We start from the raw sequence: 21,986 nt of genomic DNA on the forward strand, positions 1-21,986 counted from the left end.
TTAAGTTGCCCCATATTCATCGTCCACTCTGCATCGACCTCCGTTGCGTAGTGAATATCACAGTTTTCTGCGACACTAAATAAAAATGTGAGAAATTGGAAAAAGAGACACATACATGATTGAAAAATACTGAAGAAAAGTATAATAACTATTTTTTAAAAAGTGGGTAGGGTGCCTAACTGTTGCACGGGATGACCAGGGTTCGATTTCAGGAACAGGTGATTTAAGGTGGGAAATTTTTCACACCATGTCGCCATAACTGGACAGCATCTCATGAATGAACACATGTTTGAAGCAAAGGTCACCAAAACATGGTGCTGATCATATCACCTCTACAATGGCCGAGATCGTGAATGTGTGGAGTCTTAATTTTTACACCTCTTTCTGTGCCTTCATGACATCAGGGATAATGCTTTGTCTTTTTATTTTCTTAAGATATATAAAGATCTAAAAAGGGGGTCAGGTCCTCATAACCCTCCTTCCGTGCGCTTATGCTTCTGTACACCATCCTCATCACTGCAAATGCCATGCATAAGAATCAGCCGGAGAAAGCTTGGGGAAGATAATCCAAACAGGGAGCATGGAAAGAAATAAGTGTCTGATATTCTGCAACTTTTGTTAGTCGTAAGTTAGCAACACTGGCACTTAAGCTGATGCTGTGTGTTCACTTGGTTCGGGAGCCGTCCCTGAATCGGTGACAGTTGAACAGAAAGTGGTTTTTTATTCTTGAAAAACACGTGCGTGAACGTGAGTGCGTTAAACTAGCGTCAAAAGCTGTTACTGTCGTATATAAGTTTTTCTTCACTTCACAGACTTCGCGACAGCATTTCATGAAAGAAACCGAGAATGTAACCTTTGTCATTGGTTATGTCACACGTGGTTGCTGCTTAGGAGATCCTGTGGGTTGTTCGGAGCTACCGAAGGTAAGTTCACATTCACACTTCATCAAACGTTTTCACTTTATCTGCATAGGATTACATGTTTACTGTACTGTACAGTATTTCGGTTATTTATCGTATCCTTTAAACCATTGATTAATCGAGATGATTGATTGATTATGGCAACGTGTTAAGCATGCATGGAACAAGTGAAATCTGTGTCAGGTGTTACGGGATCATGAAATATCCAGATCAATTTGTAATTTTTTGAAACTCTTAATACAAGTAAAAAATACTGCAAAATGTCAATTTGTCATACTGTTGGTTACTTCGCAAACTTTTAAAAATACTAGTGTTTTTATATGTATATACTCAGTATGATCAGCGTTGCAAGACATGCTATTTTTACACGACGTCCTGTAATTCCACAATATGTTTTTCATGCCCCGTAAAAGTTTACAGTGGCCAAGGACGTTAAGTGGTCGACGTATGGTCTTGGCACCGAAGTTTCGAGGTTCGAGTCCCAGCCTGGATGTGTGTGTTATTTGTGAGTGTCCCTTCATCAATTTCATCTAATCATCATTCAACAGGCCTCCCTGATGGCGTAGAGGTAACGTCGTCGCCTTGTAATCAAGGGTTCAAAGCCCGGTGAAGGCACAGTGCACACTTTAAACCATAGGTCCAGTCCCGATTAGCCTATCTGTGCATAAAGTGGACTTAAAACAACAATTCAATCATATCTCATCATCGCGATTACCCCCGTGGCAATAAAGCGATGCTTATAACATAAAATTATATACTATACATTGTTTTAATGTAGCAAATATATATAATATAACTGTGTGTTGCAATGTGACTGTTTCCATCTTCCGTGGCGGAGTACTTACAACAGTGGGGTATGATGCCAGGTGTCCCGGGTTTGAATCCCAGCCTGGGCATGGGTATTCTTTGTGAGTGTCCCTTCATCGATTTCATCATATCATCATTTATCCTCATTCTCGCGATTAGCCAAACGTGATAAAGGGAAGTAAAAGAAAATGTACTGCTTTTGGGTTTCAAATTCTCTGGACAAGATTGCAACAATTGTTGCAATGTTTTCCAAATTCTCAGTAGTTATGCAGTTGAGAATATGTTACTGAAGAAGACTGCAATTAAATGTTCCTTGTTGACAAAAGCATTCTAAATATGCGTTTTCAGCTGAACCAGGTGATCAAGCATTGAAAGGTTGGAGCGACACCAACACCTACATGGACAGGCCACAACACAGGCCCCACAAAGAGGCTTTGAATCCAGAGGCCAATTCGAATGGATTTTAATAGCAAATTTTCAATGGCAAGTTCTGCCTCCGCCATAGAGTTAGGCAACACACATAACGTCTTGCAGGGAAGAGAGTATTCCAGGAACTAGGTGTCCCATTTTTATTGCCGATGACTGTACTACGTGGAACTGAGATGTACATTTGAAGACTACAGGGGAAAAGGGAGGCAAGTCAGTAAATGGTCGAAATCGAAAATGAGTTAACAGCAGATTCATGTAGCTTGAATGATGTAGTTGATGTGGACGCCATGTCAGAGCAACAGGGAGGTTAGTCACTGAGAAATTAAATATTAAAGATTTCGCCTACAGGGGAAGAAGAAGAAGGTAAGTCAGTTGAATACAGGGAGAAAAGGAGGCAAGTCATTTTACGAAAGTAACTTCACCGCTGTTGTAATCGCGCTGCATGTCGCAACACTGTTGGTATGAAATTTTGCATGCTGTGTTTTGTTTTGTGAGGGATATCATTGTTTTGTGCATGTTGCGTTCCATTGTTAAATTGTGCTTTCTTCCGACGCTCGGCCAACATTAAACGTGCACGTGACTACAGCACCTTGAATAACGTAGTGTGGAAAACGGCACTGTTCTGGCATCTCTGGCTGGTTCCACTCGAATATGATACCGCTAGAGGCGCTGGTGTCGGTACACCTGCATGGTATTCGTTTGCTTATAATGGAAGTAAATGGAGTTTCCGCTGCAACGTCTGATTCTTTTACATGAAGCATTTCTATGAATGTGATAATCAGGGACGGCGACAGGGGTGGGCACGGGTGGGCAAGCGCCCACCCAAAAATTCCTCTGCCCACCCAATCAAATTCAATAAGTACATGTACTTGAGGATATGTGAATAAATAAGTGTATTCTGGTGTTCATAACATGTATATTTTACTTGTGAATATTATCAATGCTAGATATTATCAACCCATAAAAAGCCAATTTTGTCATTAGAAAGTGAAAGTATTTACTTGAGCTATTGTAACAAAAAAACTGTGATCAAATTAACACTTCTATGATTAAAAGCAGCAAGTAGACTTAGGAGGCTCAAAATTATGCAGGGTATGATCAAGATTAGATCAGAATTTAGGGTAAACTTGAGGGCTGCAGCTCCAGGCCTTCACTGGGAAAGGCTGCTTTGAAAAGTACCAAATAATTATATAATTAGGTACTTCAGATGTGGTAAAAATATAATAACAAACCACACCATGTAACTTGGCGAGAAGTTATAACTGAAACTGTGTAGAGGTGCCATCGACATGAGTGTAAGGAAACTTTCAAACCAATGGGACAAGCGACACGGGATGTTCACACTGTCACACTAGTGACACACACTTCCAGACTGTAAAATAGCATTCACTGCACATGAGGGTCCAAACAGCAAACTAAACGTTCATATGGCGTATTCATGTGCTACTTGTCACTTCGGTTGGAAAGCTCCTTAAAGGAAGGGTGCTCAGATAGATCGAAGGGATGCGCTACAGGGGGAGTTTCCAAATAAGTGGCAAGCAACATGGTGCCTTCAGTCTATTAGCAAGGGTTCGCTGCTATTGTGCGAACAACAGATATGCGACACGATAAACCGCACATTACGCGATGCAATGAGTGTCTTGCTTTAGGGAGATTGCGCACCAAAGCGACAAGCGGCATGCGACACTTATCGTTTGAGGATTTCACCAATGGCCTGTGCTTCCCGTCATGCCGCTGTGATGTGAAATGTTGCTCTTATCGTTTGTCGCGTGTTGCTTTGGTCTAAAATCTCCTTGATTGGCTCGTTTCCAAGCAACATGTGTTGCTTCGGTATGAAAGTTGCCTTGGACCGAAGGACTCGTGTCGCTTTAATGTGAAAAGGTGTATTTACTTATTTCGTCAAAACACATGTAATGCAATGGAAAAGTTTGGAATTTTCATTTATGATAATTACAAAAAAATTCTAACCCTGTCCAGTATACGAACTTCCCACGGAGTGAGGCACATTTGCTGGGTTCTCTTCTCTTGACATTCTGTCGTACGGTCGTATATGCGGGAAGCCTAATCTTACGAGTACTGTACGTATGCTTATAACGTGCTCCTGAGGCCGGCCTCGCGGTGTTACCTACTAGAACGAACAGAATATCAGCAACACTGCATTTCCGCCAGGGTTGGAAATTTGTGGTGTACCGGCATTTTTTGTAAACATTAGCATGTGTTCGTGCAGAGATATTTCTATTTCATTGTACATTCTCCATATTTTGTACGAAACTTAGGTTTTCCTTCCTTTCATCGACAAGTGTAAGTGAAATTGAAAATTACGGAGTAGGTGTAGTTCTGACTTCGTTTTCTTGGCAGAGTGCTGATGGTCTTGTCGATTCACCCAACACCGTAGCGTAAACAGAAAGTCTAAAGAACTTATATGTGTAAAGTAAGTCTTCATACCAAATTACGTAAATTAATTTGCTAGTTACGCCTTATATTTACAAAGTAGTTTTACTTTCACTGGAAATAGAATAATTTACTTTTATCGTGAACGGGGATTTCCCCGCTCGTTCCCTCTCTGTGAAAACTTGCCTCCTGCTCAGGACGCTAAAAGGGAGCGTGGCTCGTAGCCCGAGTTTCGTGATGGTAGAGCTTTGTTTGTGATTCGTGTCTTGTGCAGCGATCAGATTTATGCAAGAAGTGCCGGACTGAAATGCAAGAACAATCGAGTTCTTAATTGAGTGAAGATGTAATCATCGGTAAGGTAGGACCCACTTTTGGTCTTTCATGTTTCCTTCTTATAACAATCATTTCTAAAATGTTTTCAACTATATTTTCCTTTGCAAGTAGCAGTGGCAAGTGACAGCAAAATATTTTAAAAAATTCAAGGTTGTTGAAATGTTATTTAATGCGTTAACACTGTCGTTGAATAAATATTACAAGCAGACATTTCTTTTATGCAGCCGACACAAGCGAAGAGGTAGGCAGTTTCATTTACCCTGAAGGGATAACAAGAGAAGAGGGCGTTCAATGAGAGTACAATGCAAGGGAAGACTTTTTTTGGGTTTAGGACAAAGGGTGTTGTGTTATGGGGTAATTGCGCGGGCCATGTCTGTTTCAGGTTTGGTGGAACAGGCCAGTGTTGTCACATTGGATTGGCAGAAAAGAGCTGAATTGCGCCTAAAAATTGGGATTCTATTCTCTCAAGCAACTACATTTATTATAACCTGTTTATATGTTACATAGTAACCTGTCGTGTTGCCGGGTCCCAAACAAGGATCCTATGTTCTATTATCACGTAAAGATGTCTACTAACACAAGGGGTAGAACAAACTAGGATGCGAAGTATACACACTGAATGAGAGAGGTCACCTTTACTTATGTTTTTTCTTTAAAGCCCCGTGGTGGTCATCCTAACACGTTACGAAGCCAGGTGACCTAATTGTGGTCATGCCAATGTTTCCTGATCATCTTTAATTCATTCTCCATACATTCTCATCGTCACGATTAACATAGAGCAGAACAAATGAGACGAAAATATTCAAAACTTTAATTATGTTTACTTGCACATACAGGTGTCAGAAATTCATTTATCTAGAAAGCCAAGACCGGAATTAACTACAACCATTCCTTTAGTTAGACAACAGACGGAATTCTGTCGTCTGCTCACGGCACAAACGTCAGACTGACCCGAAAATTATGGGGGGGGGGGGTGTTCCACCCCTTTTCACCTCAATTGCAAAATAAATTTAGAAAAAAGTGATGAAGAATTGACAACAGGGCTCGAGCACTATTCGTTGGATTTTCGCGATGTCCCATGATTGGTAGTTCTTTCTGGAGGTGTGTGCATAAATCAGGTGTTGAAAAAATACAAACAAATAAAAAAAACGAAATGAACAAAATCTATCGATGACATCTGGTGGGCGGGAGGAGAACGTCTAATACATAATTATCGTATTGATGGCCGGTAACAACACTTTTGAAAACGTCGCGCCACGGGCAAGTAAAGAAACGGTCTGGAGAGACATTGAACCACTCTCCATGACATAGCCCCCTCCCTTTCTTTTTACATCTTTAAGCAACTAATGGAAATTATCGCACTTTTGTGCCTACCCTGCTAGGAAATCTACGCTTCGCCACGGAATATATTCCAAAAACTAACTAAGCCGCATTACTTTCATAAGAAAATTAGCACTCGTACTGATCGCACTGCCATCTATGTTGTCATCCGTCTCGGGAACTACAGAGCATTCCCTGACATTCGCTATGAGACTCGGCGGCAAGCAGCTTGTCATCCGTCTCGGGAACTACAGAGAATTCCCTGACATTCGCTACGAGACTCGGCATCTGCTCTTGTCTTTCCCGGTGAACGGGTCCACGACAGTCACTAGAGTCGGCTATTAAAATTACAGTTTTCATATTGTGTACTAACCTAGACTACAGAAGGTGTTGAAAATGATGTCCCTCTGCTGCAACACATTCCTGGCATCTCCCAAGGAAATTGGCATTTACACGTGCAAGTTCGTCTACTGTAATTCTCCCGATTTCTCGTATAATACTCTCATTTAACTCACGGATGGTGTGCGGATTGTCTTTGTATACTTTATACTTTATTTTTTATATTTCCCCATTTTTCTTTCCACTTTTATTCAGTACTGACCCTGTTACTCTAAACTTTTTTACGAGGTTTAATATAGTGGTCCTATGTGGAACGGGAACACCAGGAAATTTCGTTGCAAAACGTCGTCACACTTCTCCACAATTCCTCTTTGTAATTATATAACACTGCATATATTATAATGTTTTATTTTAATTTTTAAAACTGTAACTGTAGAACAATTGTATAATTTTTGTATAACATTTCTATCTTGTTAAATGTGTTAAAGGTTTCATCCTGGAATGGAATGTCTCACATTTATGTGTTTTTCCATTTCCAATACATTCGAATGAATACATATTCGTTTCAATGGCATTTACAAAATCACCTCTGACATTTTATGTTAAACAAGTAAGATTATTTTTGTGCACGAGTGTGTTAGCCGATGTGTAGCAAAGTATTTTAGGAACAACACTTGAAAAAAATCATGTAGGACATGATCATGGTTTAACTCGTGCACTTTGGAACACTGCAACCCAGTTCTTAGGAACTTCAGTTACAGTTTTTATTTTTAGTAATCCCATATCCTTGTCGCATTCCATGTATGAATGTCCTCGTATTGGAAATGTGACAATAACTGACTGCAGACGTTTCTTCTCATGAACAACATAGTGTAAATATCGGAGAACAGTGTAATTTTTATTTTGGCCTCCTGCAGAGTCACAGAAAATATGTAAATGTTGAACGTCTGAGCTTAGAATGATGTTACCTAATTTGGCCCTTTTCTGCCAATAGTTTCAGGATAGACGTAGAAAATTGCCTTGTTGTCAGACAATTGGTGAATGCTGAAAGAAAAAAAAACACTTAATTGTCGTTTGTAGTAAACCATGTTTGTAGAAATGGTTGGACAAGGGAGATTTTTTTGAAAATCCATGGAAATTGATTCCATCCTATGATGCTTCCTACTTCTTATTATTGCCTGTCTTTTGCGCTCATAGAAAGTTTCTACTTTCCTAATATGAACCTGTTGCTGAGTTTCCATATCTTTGATTCTCTTCTCTAAGTCATGCTTCAACCCTTCGTCTGCATAAACTAATTGGGAAGTGAGTGATTTCTTGTGTGCAGAAAATTCATAACAGGCACTACATAAATCGCTTCTTGTATAACCAAAGGCAATGCTAAACTTGGTATTAAAGATGGTACGGTATGTTTCATATGACATCATGTTGTGAGGATTCTTTTCTGCGTACATATTAAATATTTTAGAAAAGTTTAGCTCTTCTGGTAAATATATCTTCTCTGTTCTCTTTCTACTGCAATGGCTTTCACGGCCTTTAAATGATGATATGTGATCCATAACAAGCTTTTCAGTTTCTGAGGACAATTTATTGTGCCTATTACTATGCTTGCCTCGCATGTTGTTACCTATATCTTTATTACATTTTATGGCTCTTTGTATATTTTCAAGTCTTTTTTTAGAAATGCCGTGGAGTGAACGGAAAGCTTTTTGATATTCTTGTATTTCTTTTACACTTGCATTAGTCTCACCTAGAAGTCTTACCTTGTACATAAAACTTTTATCTCGTAGTTTTGCATCTTCATCTTTTCTTGGTCTCCTTTGTTTGATATCACGTGATGTAATTAAACCACTCAAATGGAAACTTTGTTTCTACCAACACTGCAAATTATTAATGTCACTGATAAGTTTATTTCTATGTTTCACATCAACAATGTTGAAACACTGCAGTTTACAATTACAGGAAACTCCGATCTCGTGCGTCTGGACCCTAAGTTTCTTGTTAGCATCCTTTATCCTTACAAAATTCTTTCTCTTTTTACTACGTTGTGTAGATACACATGGTCCTTCATCACATTCACTCATTATGCTATGAATCAGATTCTGCACAAAATATTACTCACAAAGCAACAGTCTAAAGAAACAAGAAAGTCACGGTTTAAACAAACACTTACGATGGGGCAATCCATTGTAGAACAATCTCTGTAGTTTATAATGCGTCACCACCTCCTCAGTTCTGAAATGGCGAATGCAATTGACGGTCACGATACAGCGCCTTGAATAACGTAGTGTGGAAAACGACCCAAGAAACTACAGAGCATTCCCTGACAAGGGAGGTTATCTAAGTGTCCCCCTCCGATTTCCATGAAACTTGGCAGGTGTATAGAGGGGCCCAAAGGAAGAAATGCATGTTTTTTTTTGTTTCAGCTAAAAAACTGTTTTAGGGGGCAAAACCCGCCTCAAATGTCAAGATGAGGACAAATTGAAGTGGGGATGTAACCCCTGTGTCCCCCTCCGATTTCCATGAAACTTGACAGGTGTATAGAGGGGTCCAAAGGAAGAAATGCGGGTTTTTTGTTTCAGCTAAAAAAACTTTTAGGGGTTTCCCCCCGCCTGAAATATCAAGATGAGGACAAATTGAAATGAGGATCTGACCCCTGTGTCCCCTCCGATTTCCATGAAACTTGGCAGGTGTATAGAGGTGCTCAAAGGAAGAAATACGTGTTTTTGTGTTTCAGTTAAAAAAAATCTGTTTTAGTGGGCAAAACTCCCTTCAAATGTGAAGATGAAGATAACTTGACGCGGGGATCTGACCCCTGTGTCCCACTCCGATTTCCATGAAACTTGGCAGGTGTATAGAGGGGCCCAAAGGAAGAAATACGTGTTTTTTTGTTTCAGCTAAAAAACTTTTAGGTGCAAAACCCGCCTCAAATATCAAGATGAGGACAAATTGAAATGAGGATCTGACCCCTGTGTCCCTTCCGATTTCCATGAAACTTGGCAGGTGTATAGAGGGGCCCAAAGGAAGAAATACGTGTTTTTTTTGTTTCAGCTAAAAAACTGTTTTAGGGGGCAAAACCCACCTCAAATGTCAAGATGAGGACAAATTGAAGTGGGGATCTGACCCGTGTGTCCCCCTCCGATTTCCATGAAAAAAACACGTACTTCTTCCTTTGGGCCCCTCTATACACCTGCCAAGTTTCATGGAAATCGGAGTGGGACACAGGGGTCAGATCCCCGCGTCAAGTTATCTTCATCTTGACATTTGTGGGGGGTTTTGCCCCTTAAAACAGTTTTTTTTTAAAAATGAAACACAAAAACACGTATTTCTTCTTTGAGCCCCTCTATACACCTGCCAAGTTTCATGGAAATCGGAGGTGGACACAGGGGTCAGATTCCCACTTCAATTCGTCATCTTGACATTTGAGGGGGGTTTCCCCCTAAAACTGTTTTTTAGCCGACACAAAAAAACACGTATTTCTTCCTTTGGGCTCTCTATACACCTGTCGCGCACTCTCTCTCTCTAACTATATATATGCAATGTATGTATGTTTGTATATTATACGTATATATATGTGTATTAGCAGGTAACAATATGTTATAAGCTCATTCTTACTTTCCAAAGAAGCGCTCATGTGGGATGGCCATAAGACTTGTGATCGAGTTAACACTTACGAGACTACAAGTATGTATTACAATATCTAAATCTATTTATAGCCAAAGTGCAGTTTTCCCTAGGTGGGAGTACAAAACCATACAGGATGAATATTTAGAAAAACCAAACAAATAAATAAAATAAACTCTTCACATTACGTCCATATCGTATGCAAAAGAACTTTGATTCATGACTAGGCTTCTTTCACCTAGCATTTTGGGTAATGGTTGACTTTTCTTCGCTCGTGTGGCAATTGTCAGTAACTGAAACTGTTTTAAGATACATAAACATGTTTGTTTTCTCAATCTTTAGGTATATTTCTATTGAACCACATCGAGCATCTCTTTTTCCTGCATCAATCAGGTCACGATTTACTTCAGCATGTGAAGACATCTTTTTTCAATGTTCATTTTGTACATATTCCTTTATTTTTACAATTTTTAGTTTTATTTCGTGTGAAAATTCACAATGGTGAATGAACAAAAGTATGCTTTAAATACTTTTACTACTTTAAAACATTTCTAAGAGGCATTAATTAAATACAAAGATTCATTCAGACGGCTACACATATCAATTTGGAACATCCCTATGAGCCAAGTAAAAGAATCATTCTTTAACCCTGAACGAAGAAGCAGTGTTCTTTTCATGTAAAAACTCATTATTGAAGTTGTATATTCAAAATCATTCATTTGAATGATGGACGAAACCAAGAAATATTTATTCGCTATTGTCGGGGTTTATCACACATTATGTCATCATTCTTGAATGGTTAATGGGTTGGATCAGAGGGCACATTGCACAGTGGTTTGGATCCCACTTGAAATTGCAAGCCCAGTGCTGATTAGTCTATCTGAAATCAAAGTCGACGTAAAACAAACTTTGACTTTGACAAAGAATTTTGACGCTTTGTTTTTCTAATTTCAATTTTACGAATCCTCGAAAAAGTGCATTTTCTATCCAATATGTATGCACGAGGCAGCAACGTAAAATAAATTTTGGGGATGCAAGATTGGCATAAACGACATTTTATGTATGTAAATATACATACATAATATCTGTCTTTCAACGTGAATTTTGGGGACAGGGCAGAAAGTGCACCCCCTCTTAATGTCGGCGCCTATGCGACCCACGTGACATAGATTCACGGTTGCCACTGATATTTACTCTTTCTGTTGAAAAGTGGAAAAAAATGTAATAAGATACGGATACAGAACCTGTGGAGTGTTATGATTTTTTTGTTTTGTGGAAACAAATCAAACACAATAAGCAACACATGTGTGTGCTGTGACAAATGCATTATCTGAAAGAAAACGGGAATATTGCTGACAGTGCCTCTGCTGGCATGATATTGTTTTCATAGCACATTATCGCTTTTGTAGTGTCTTATCTGAGAGTGAAAGGAAATGACAGTAGCAACCACGAAGCTATCAGTGGGATAGCATGAAGTGGAAGTCCTGATTCGAACGTCACTTTACTTCAAAGAAAGTCCCGAAAGATTGATTGATTGATTGATTGATTTAGTTTATTTTACTTCGCGTTTTGTGCCTCTAGGCTAATTTGCGAAGATGGGGATGAGTGATGAAATGACGAAATTGATGAATGGACATTCACAAACAACCAAGCCCGACCGGGATTCGAACCCGGAACCCTTGGCGTCGCAGCACGATGTGCTAACCACTCGGCCACAGGGCCCGAAAGATCAATTTCCCTCTGAGCACCATATGCTAAGTCCACCTTTAAGCCCAGTAAATCCTCCCCTCAAAGCTTTCCCATCAATAACGTCCATTTTAGGGGACTGACAGTAGTTGTCAAGTCTACCTTGAGTAAATGAGACGTTGCTAATTCAGTTTCTTTACGTGAGGCTGCGTTGCCTAGTTCGAGCGTCAGACTGACCTCTCTCCGGGGCACTTTCGAGTCCCATTCGATACAAATCTGCTGATCGTGTGAACTGATAGTTCGTTACAGGCCCCAGAAATAGAGTCCCATATCTACTTGCCGGACTGCACTTAAACCTCCGAACACAAAGGGTTGTGTTGCGACGTGGCAACAGCGCGAACTTCTGTCACCCGCCTAATTTCATGGCCATGCGTTGAGTAAAGAATCGATACCGGTTAGAGAAGATCCCGGATGTTTTGGAAAGTAGACAAGGTTTTGCAGGCTCCTGCTAAGTGGTGATCATACTGACCCAGCTGATCCCGCGGTGCGTGCCGAGGTGAAGGGGGGTGGGGGAGGTAAAGGAAGAACTTTTAAGGAATGAAAGAGCACAAAAAGTTCTGAAAATTAATATCAAACATTGACCGAAGAAATCATTCATTACTCAAGGGGTTCCAATTTGTTTAATGAATGCCAAACAAAATATTTTGCAAAATGATTTACGTAACCAGTACACAGTGGGGGCGATTAGGGGGCAGTTGCCCCCCACTTTCTGCACTGTGCTAAACCTTATGTACCAAGGGAAAGTAAACTTTCCTTGCCCCCACCAGTTTTGGAACCCAATCGCCGCCACTGCACACTATCTATAATACACTACACTACACTATTTATAGTAAATAAGGTTCGAGGTATATTCCGACATCCATGTTTTAGCGATGTACCAAAAGTTTCTACCTTGCGTAGGTAAAATGTAACAATATTTTTAAATTTAATTATTCGATTTTTCTTGCACATAAATGGTTTTGAATTCTCATTATTTTTTTTATGCGTGGAAATCTAGCGTACTGGAAAATACAGGGAAAAGTTATGAACCTCGATTGATATTAATTTCTGCAAGGGGGGACAAAACCTGTAATTAATATTATCAAAGTGGCGGTGATTAGTGGGGGCAGTTGTCCCCCAGTTTTCGCCACTTTTGCCCCCGCACTATACTAAATCTTATCTAAATTACAAAGGGAAATGTACTGGCTTTGCCCCCTCTCCAGTTTTGGCAACTTGCCCCCCCCCACCCCAGTTTTGGCACATTGCCCCCCCCCCACCCGATTTTGGGACCCAATCGCCGCCACTCGGTCTGTAATATAGATGTCTCGGATTCGATTTTCAGTGATGGCATATTTCAATTTCAAACAGATCCAGTAACTATTAGTTTATTTGAGCAATTTTTTCTTTGTATTCTTTTTCAGTACAGGAAGTATATTTTATTTTTTTGTTGCTCGAACATCTTTTTGTTCGTTGGAATATAACAATGTAACAATGTCGTCTCTTTTCATAATACTTGGTCGCGGCTTTGGGAAGTGGGGGGGGGGGGGGAGGGCGCGTATCCCCCAAATCCTTCAATGAGCGAAAGAGTATTGTTTCAAATGCAACTTTTTATCATAAATTTGCTGCAGATAGCAGACCATTTATATTACTTGGCTTTTACTTCAATGTCACGTCTATGATTGATGGTGATGGATCAACTTTTTTGTACTTTATAATAGAGAACTTTAGCCTCTGTTGAAACACTGTGGATGACAATCATATTGATGTTAACGTCGCTCTTCTGCCACTTTTGACTAATCGCGACGATGAACATGAGTTATGATCAGATGCGAATTGATGAGAGTGCAATCACAAAGAATAGCAGGGGGAGCTAAAGGGCCGAGGGCAACAAACTGACTAGCGTCAAAACCTTGTTTCAAATCTTATATACTTGGCCATTTGAATTAAAAGAGTTTGAATTTGTGTAGACAAGAATTAATTGAAGTTACTGGTGCATAACATGATAAATATGTTGCAAAATCATATAGCAATTTAAGCTAAGGGATTCACTGACGACTCCAATGGAGAGCGACTGTTGGGGATAGGTGGGGGAGAATGGGCCAAGAACATTTTGTAGGGAGCAAATATTACTTGCACACAATGTACGTGAACTTTCTCTTGTCGAGCTTATGCAGCCTGCAATGTGTATTAATGTAGGCGTACAATCATGTAACGCCTGAAAACCCAACAATATGTATTATTATTTATTCATGGATGCTGTTTTGTGTTTGACCTTCTCTTTGCTGTGGGGGGGGGGGGTGTTTACTGCCTAAAATCAATTCTTGATTTCGAGTTTATCTCCATTCGATTCGTTTTAATAAAGGTATTTGTTATTTTTATTTGTGGGAACTGCTGTAAGTTGCATTGTTTCTAGTTGCCTATTTCAGTAATAAGAGACAGGTGGAAAATGGTTAAAAATAGTTTCCCCATTTGTAATGTCATAATTCATTGTCTTTTTTTGAGACAAAACTAGTGATGTAAATATTCATGTTATAAGATAATAATATAATAAGTAAATAAAGTAAAATGTTTCGAAGAGTTTCATTTTTTTTGCAAAATAAATATGACGTCGGAAGAAAATAATTTTGAAATATTTAGAATGTTAGAAACAATGAAAGTCACTGGTAGCCCAGTCATTGAAGGACAAAAAAGGCGAATGTCGGGAATAATTCCGTAAAAGCTGAATTTTGGTCAGTTGTTAGAACACTACTAGTAGTGCAAAATCCCGAAAGTTCCCGCCCCTCCTTGCAGTGCTTCCCTCCCAGCGCCTCTCCAAACATCAATTTCATAGACTCTCAGTTATTGACCTATATCTCCGTAACCAATGGTCATAAGCAGGTAATCTTTTTTAGTCTTAATCCTCATTAGATGGGCTACAAAAAAAAACATTCTGGTTTTGCTGTAATTCAAAAAATAATCTTCAAAAAGTGAATTTTTCTAGTACTTTCTGACGTTTTTGCCTTGTAACTTTTGAACAAATTAAATGACAACAATTTGTTTCGAATAAAAGTTGTAGCCTAATTTAGAAACTTTAAAACGATATCAGCTTTAATATATTTTAATGAAAGATGCACCATAAAATGTGTCTCCAAATGTAGGACAGCACCAAGAAAATGTATCTTTATCACAGTCCGGCCGTTAAGTCCGAAATCATTGACTTTTCGATAAAAGCATAAAACTTGGTAGAATCAATTGTTATACCACTTAAGACATGTTCAGTCGAGCAGCAAATCGCCATCTGCGTGTTGATGGCCGCCATCTTGAAAAGAGTCCGCCATATTGGATATTTTTGATTTGATATATCTCGGGAACGGTGGCATCTGTCAACTTCAGGATTTTTCAGAAATGCTCCAAATAGTGTAAACTTTCATAATATATCAATAAATCTATTTTTGAAAAATTAAAAAGTCAGTAAAGTCAGTATTATTTTTAAAAATGGTCAGTGAATTTGATAATTTCTCTTGGCGCGAATGCAATTTGTGATTTTTTTTTAAAAAAAAATGTTCCACTGATTTTTTCTCTTTAAACAATTCGACTATAGGTAAGTCATATTTTGTACCATTGCTCCTACCAGCGATGAAGGCATTTCTTGAGTTTTAGCTTTTTTCAATTACGGAAAAGTTCTAATATTATTGCCTCGAGCCACGTTTCCTACTATGTTATTTTATATGGAGGAAACAATAGAAGAAAAGAAGAATCCATTCCGATGAAGTGCAGAAAACTATAGAGAAACAAGAGTTTATTTATAATACTTTTCCAGCAGAAACCAAAGGCAAACTTAAAGACAACATATGTTTGGCATTTCATTAATTGCCTTACATAATTTTGTACTGTAATGAAAATATTGTTTTATCATCAATAAAAGAATGTGTGATGGCTGGCTGTGAAATCCCACTTTAACTTTTAGGCTTACGATTTATTAGAAATATTATGTAAATAAATAGGTCAGAAAGTGGTCAGTAATTGGTGAGTATTTGGTCATTTTTTTTATTTTTATTTTTGTTATTTTGGTCAGTTAAATCCTTAATTTTGACCACTTGATTAGAAACCCCTGTAAAGATGTAGCGTAAATGATATGGGATACTGGAGATGTAACAATTTTTATGTGAGAATTCTTTAGTAATGATGAAACATTTTGTTTTCTTAAGCGCGGGAACTTTATTTCTAAAATAAAATAAAATAACAGGTAAATTATTGGGTGGCTCAGGGCCCACGGGCCCGTTGGCACCACTCAACTGAGTCGTGTTGTAGTTCGTTTCTACAACTCAGTTGATGTCATGCGTCAGGAGAGTTTCCGGGACCGCGTTGCACATACCCACCTTGTCTTTCTACCATCCAGGCACGTATCTAGAAATATATTTCGGGAGAGGTCCAAATCAAGTATCTCGCAAATAACAATAATAATAATATAACAATGTTTTAATTAATCAGTCCATTTATAGTAATAATTATCAAAATAGGTAAATTAATTAGTATTGTTATTATCACATAAGTAGGTAACAGGCAGTATAAGGATAGAGGTTTAACAGCAAGTATTCATTATCTAGCTTCCATGTACACTTTGTCCCATCCATCTCTGGAGCAAGGCTGCTGGGCATAGCGGCAGAGAATGGGGGAATCAAGAAGGCAATACAAAGCAGTACACGCCACTGCGAAGGCTGGTAAGTGAAGTCGCTTTCCCGCCTCCACACAATCCAATTCCCTCTCACGTGTTCATTGGTCGAGTCCTCTCACGACTTGTTTTCGTTCGCTTACTCCAGAGATAGAGGGACAGGTGCAGTTAAGATCGCTAAAATATGCATAAAACAACTGTCCTAGCTCCTAGCAGAAGGAATTGATGTCGAAAACTAAAAAATCGAATATTTACTGAATAACAAAAAAGGATGTTAGTTCTAGTTAATGAAAAGTATCCTTGGTGGTAATATTTTATACACATTAGTCTAAGTAGTAGCGTGTCATTCCACAGAATGATGTGTATCAGAATCAGTTACTTCCACAATTAATCAATGGGTAATGTAACTTATTCATCCTTCATCCTCGATGATGAGAGCACTCGTCATTAACATGACGAGTTAAACGCTTGGCAGTGCGAAAGGCACAACTATAACTAAACAGCTTAACAATTAGAAAAGATGATGGTCACTCATTGGGTTTTATGAACCTTTGAACCTGAATCATGGCTGGGTTAGGATAATTACCTGTCTATCTGAAGAATGAAGATAATTTCGAAGAATAAAATAAACTAAGTCCTCTCCAGGCTTCGTTGCAGGTTGACCAGGCCTCGCCTCACTTTCCCTCAACTCCTTTCTCCCAGCTCCTCTCTCTCCTCAATCCAAATCAAAAGTCAGTCCCTTCTCAGTCTGTCTCACCTCTATATCACCCTCCATGCCGAATCGTGATTTTTACTGCCTCCATTGAAAACAGCTGACTCCATAGGCTGATGGAACTTCCTATATCCTGAATACCTCAGGAAGTTTGCAAAGCACAACACTGTGCATTATTTACATACCACAGAGGTTGAGACAACTGAGATAAACAAGTGAATGCCCTGGTCAACATGAAGCATCAGAGAGGCTTTAAACAAAATATAATCTTATGGATTGATACAGTAGTGTGCATAAATATTGAATCCCAACCTAATAATTGCCTTTTCGCGTAAGTCGGCAGAAATAAATAACCTCGATTATACAACAAATGCTAAACACGTATATTTTGAATCAGGTTAAATCCGGTCCAGGAGAGAAAATCAGCAAGCGTAAATGGATTCTGGACCGTTTTATCAGTAAAGCATTTCAAATCGGATCAGGAACCTTTTTTCCGGATCAATTTAAATGTGGCCCAGGAATTTTTTTTCTGGATGAATTTAAATTCAGTCCAGGAACCTGTTTTCAGCATTTAAATACTGTCCAGGAACCTTTTTTCGGTATCAATTAAAATACGATCCTGGAACCTTTTTTCAATGACACAATACGCAACTTGGAACGAATTTAAATTGTGCGTGGAAAATGATTTCGGTCCTGCAGTGGAACCCAATAGAACCCATCAGAATTTATGGCTTCCTGGAACTTTAACAACCCTGTTTTGAATATTTATTTTTAGTACTTGGTAAGTTTACGTCTTTGGATGGAGTGGGCATGGACCCTCTGGATCCTCCTTTAAATACGTCCCTTGCTACCATAAGTCCAGTCCCGATTACCCCATCTGAGCATAAAGCGGCATTTCGACAACCTTTGCCATAACTCAATAGCTTTTCTGGAAAGATTGTCGAATATCGTTTGAGCCTACGAAGTGCATATAATTATGTTGAAGCGTGTGTTTATGAATTCATTATAGCCTACTTGAGCTTCCTGCGTGGGGAAACATTGTTGAGTGGAAAGCGAGAGGAATGCACTTGAAGGTAATTTCCTCGTTAACTTGTGTCTTCGTCACGGTAAACAGGCGAACAAGATGTGGCAACGCCAGGGCGCTCTCTTTTTCCAACGGCTTCAGCAAAATCCACCAGCGTGTCTCGTTCGCATGTGTCAACGTATTGCGTAACCACGATCAGCAGCTGATTGCAACATGGTTGAGCGACGTCTTGAGTCATCTTTTCCAGCATTGCCAAGTGCTCTGAATTAACAGGGGATTGAGTTGTAGCTGATGCACAAAATCGCCCACTTCGTGCCGATTTTCAGGGCTCTCTAACACAGGCGGAGCACTTACCGTCCAAAACTTTCAGGTTTATTGAAATTTACAAATTAAGGGACCTGAGGAGCAAAGTAATAAAGAGCAATATTTCTGATTTCGCAAACGTCAGTTATTTAGTAAATAATCCTGGACGCTATTTTTTATAAGATGGAAAATTTCTCGAGTAACTTCCCCTCAAAATTAGGCCCCAAGTCTGATTCTACCTCCTCAAAAATAGGTCGCAAGTCTGATCCCCTTCAAAATTAGGCCCTAAATCTGATTCTACCTCCTCAAAAATAGGCTGCAAGTCTGATTCTACCCCCTCAAAATTAGGCCCTAAGTCTGATTCTGCCTTCTCAAAAATAGGTTGCAAGTCTTATTCCACCCCCTCAAAATTAGGCCCCAAGTCTGATTCTGCTCCCTCAAAATTAGGCCCCAACTCTGATTCTACCCCCTCAAAATTAGGCCCTAAGTCTGATTCTGCCCCCTCAAAACCAGGCCCCAACTTACGCTCATGCTCGCTAAGACTGAGATACCTAGGACACATCTGTGAAATACTAGAGAGCTCATTATGCAAGAAGCTGACATTAACAATATATGGTAGAAGGAATGTTGGAAGATTACAGAGGGTTTGGATAGACTTTGTTGAGGAAGACTCAAAAGTGCCAGGAATTATGAGCTGGAGAAACCTCCAGGCAGGGAATGCTGACTGTGGATTTTGACGGTGACTGTATCGCCACTAATGAAAGAGGACTTCACAATTAAGCTGCACGTGAAGTTGGTGCAAGATGCTTGAAAGAGTGTTGTCATATAGCTAACGGCCTGGGAGGTGGGGGGCAGGTGCCAGAATAAATGAAAGGGTAAACGAAAAAAATATATTTCACTTTTCATCACACAAGAATATCGAATGAAAAATGTTTAACAGATTTGCGTAGCTACAAAGTGCCCCAAAGATCGAGAAACTAGCATTTCAAATGACGTAGCGGTGGCTTCAACAAATAAAGGAAGGATTGAGGATAAGCTTTGATCAAAAGTGTAAAGCCTTATTGTAAACAGAAAAATGAGATTCTCCAAAGATGAATGAAAAGAAAAATATGTTAGGATTGTTGCAAATGCGGCAAAAGTGAGACAGAGTTGTGACACGAATATGCTGAATTGCGATTCAATTTTCTTCTAAGTTAGTAGGATTGGAGTGAAAGCAGTGTTCGAATTGAAGAAAATACAGAGGGAGTAGGAGGGGGGGAGGGGCTTCAGAACATTATTTTTGACTTTTCAGATTTTATGTATGAGTGCAGTAGATGTCAGCACTACAGGGTGAGACGAAAGTCCAGCACCACCCTTTCAATTTGAAAACGACTTATTCAAACACAAAAGTGGTTATCGGGGATCATTTTAAGATTTTTCTGGGGGACTGTAGCCCCTTCAGCCCCCACTCTGCATACGCCATTGTCAATAGGAGCATACTGGAAATATCCTCCTAATCGTTAGTAGACTTTGAATGAGGAGACACTATTACCAAAGACCATACGAAGCTAGAAATGAACAATCAACTACAGACACACCAAGAAATTATCTTACCTTACATCATTCAGCCCACCTTGAGGCATTTAGAAAAGCAACTCAGCACGAACTCCACTGTGGTCAACCTGATGACATAGTGCTCGATCCCTTGGAAAGATCTTAACTATGTTTTACCACCAATGAACATTTCAGTATCTGACACAATTATCAGCATTAAGCAGACCTTCAAAGATCTCTCACATCCAACTGCTGAGAATACCACCTAGAAATGCTTGTTTTGTGGCACTTAAAGGGAATTCTGCCTTCAATTAATATATCAGAAGCAGGGAAAGGAAGTTTTGGCAGGATGAATATCCATTATGCTGCAAACTTGTGGTAGTGAGTGCCTGACCTTTATGCAGACAACTGCTGACCTCTGTGGTGGTTGGTTAGCACAGCATGCTACAAAGCTAGAGGTCTGAGATTCGAATCCAAGCCTGGGCTTGGGTGATCTTTGTGAGTGTCCCTTCATCAGTCTCTTCATATCATCACTCACCATCTTCTCGTTTTACCAAAAGTGGCAGAAAAGCAAAGTAAAATAAACCAAATCAATCCATCAGTCAATTTACGCTCTTGGCTATACCAGAATATTTGTTTACATTTGTATAGATATTTATCTCAGCTACTTATCATACAAATGCCTGTGGGAGGAATAAAAGACTGTCAGATTGCATGACCAATGCCAGTGTCAGAAGGGGACATGACCATATACCTCCCTCAGTAAATGGTCTACCCCGTCCCCACATAGGCAAGAACAACTACATAAATAAATGCTGCTCCATGTTTTTGTATGGTTTTTAGGGCTATGTTAAATGTGATTGGCCTCCCAGAAAATATTGCCACCTCCCTCTGCCCTGCCACTCATTTTGTATTGGTGTCATCACTATACATGACAAAGGCAAACTGATGTAAATTTGTTTCGAGTTTCTTTCATGGTTATATGTTTTTTTTTTTACGGTTGCATTAAGAGTTCATTACAGGAAGGAGTTAATAAAAACAAACATGGCCATGAAAAATTTACATTCTTATCAATGTTAATGGCAGATAAGGGATTCCTTATCTAAACTGTCATATACACTGGTCAAAACAATTAGGGGAGCAATCAAGAAATCCCAAAACCAAAGTTGGAAAGTCAAAAGTAGCAATGTATGTTGATGAAGTGAGTGTGTCCTCAACCAGTGCAATTCATCTATGATGAATCATCAGCATGAAGAGCTCTCTAGTGACACCATAAGGCACGTGGCAGAATTTGTGATATGAGGAGCAATCACGAGGTCACTTGGGAACACTGGTTGTGTGGTGCTGGCAGACCGTAAGTGCAGGTGGGATTCAGTTGAGTAGTGTTGAATAGGAACGATGGCAGAACAACACGATTTAGGGGAATCTAGCGCATGGAGAGCCATTGGTAGGATGGAAGCAGGGCAAACACAACGTGAGGTGGCTGCAGCCCTTGGTGTGTCACGCAGTGTCATTTCCAGGTTGTGGACACTATTTCAACAGACAGGTACAGTACGAAGGTGGCCTGGGCAAGGTCGCCCATGGTCAACAACAGTTAGGGAAGACCGGTACTTAGCATTGTCGGCTCGCAGGAATAGGCTGCAAACTGCAACTGACTTGCAACGTGGCCTTGTTTTGGAAACAGGACGAAGAGTCTTGAGCCAAACTGTACGAAATCGCCTGCGGGAAAGGGGTATTTATGCAAGAAGACCAATGGTGTGTGTCCCTCTGAATGACCAACACCGTAGGGCCCGCAGACAGTGGGCTGTGGAACATCGTGAGTGGGGACATGGAGAGTGGAGTTCAGTTCTCTTCTCGGATGAGTCGCGTTTCAGTCTC

The 21,986-nt window shown here is 39.7% G+C and overlaps 1 protein-coding gene across 1 annotated transcript in view; it reads left to right on the forward strand.

Annotated features, from left to right (window-relative positions):
* Nucleotides 1-691: 691 nt before the first annotated feature.
* The window catches only part of LOC145990455 (major facilitator superfamily domain-containing protein 6-like), an 80,910-nt gene continuing 59,615 nt past the window's right edge, over nucleotides 692-21,986 (forward strand). The window contains exon 1 of the mRNA XM_083126147.1: nucleotides 692-923. The gene's annotated coding sequence lies outside the window, so the exon portion shown is untranslated. The remainder of the gene's footprint in view (nucleotides 924-21,986) is intronic.

The sequence above is a fragment of the Lepisma saccharinum genome, chromosome 7, assembly GCF_977018435.1.
Source record: "Lepisma saccharinum chromosome 7, izLepSacc3.1, whole genome shotgun sequence".
Lineage (NCBI taxonomy): Eukaryota > Metazoa > Arthropoda > Insecta > Zygentoma > Lepismatidae > Lepisma > Lepisma saccharinum.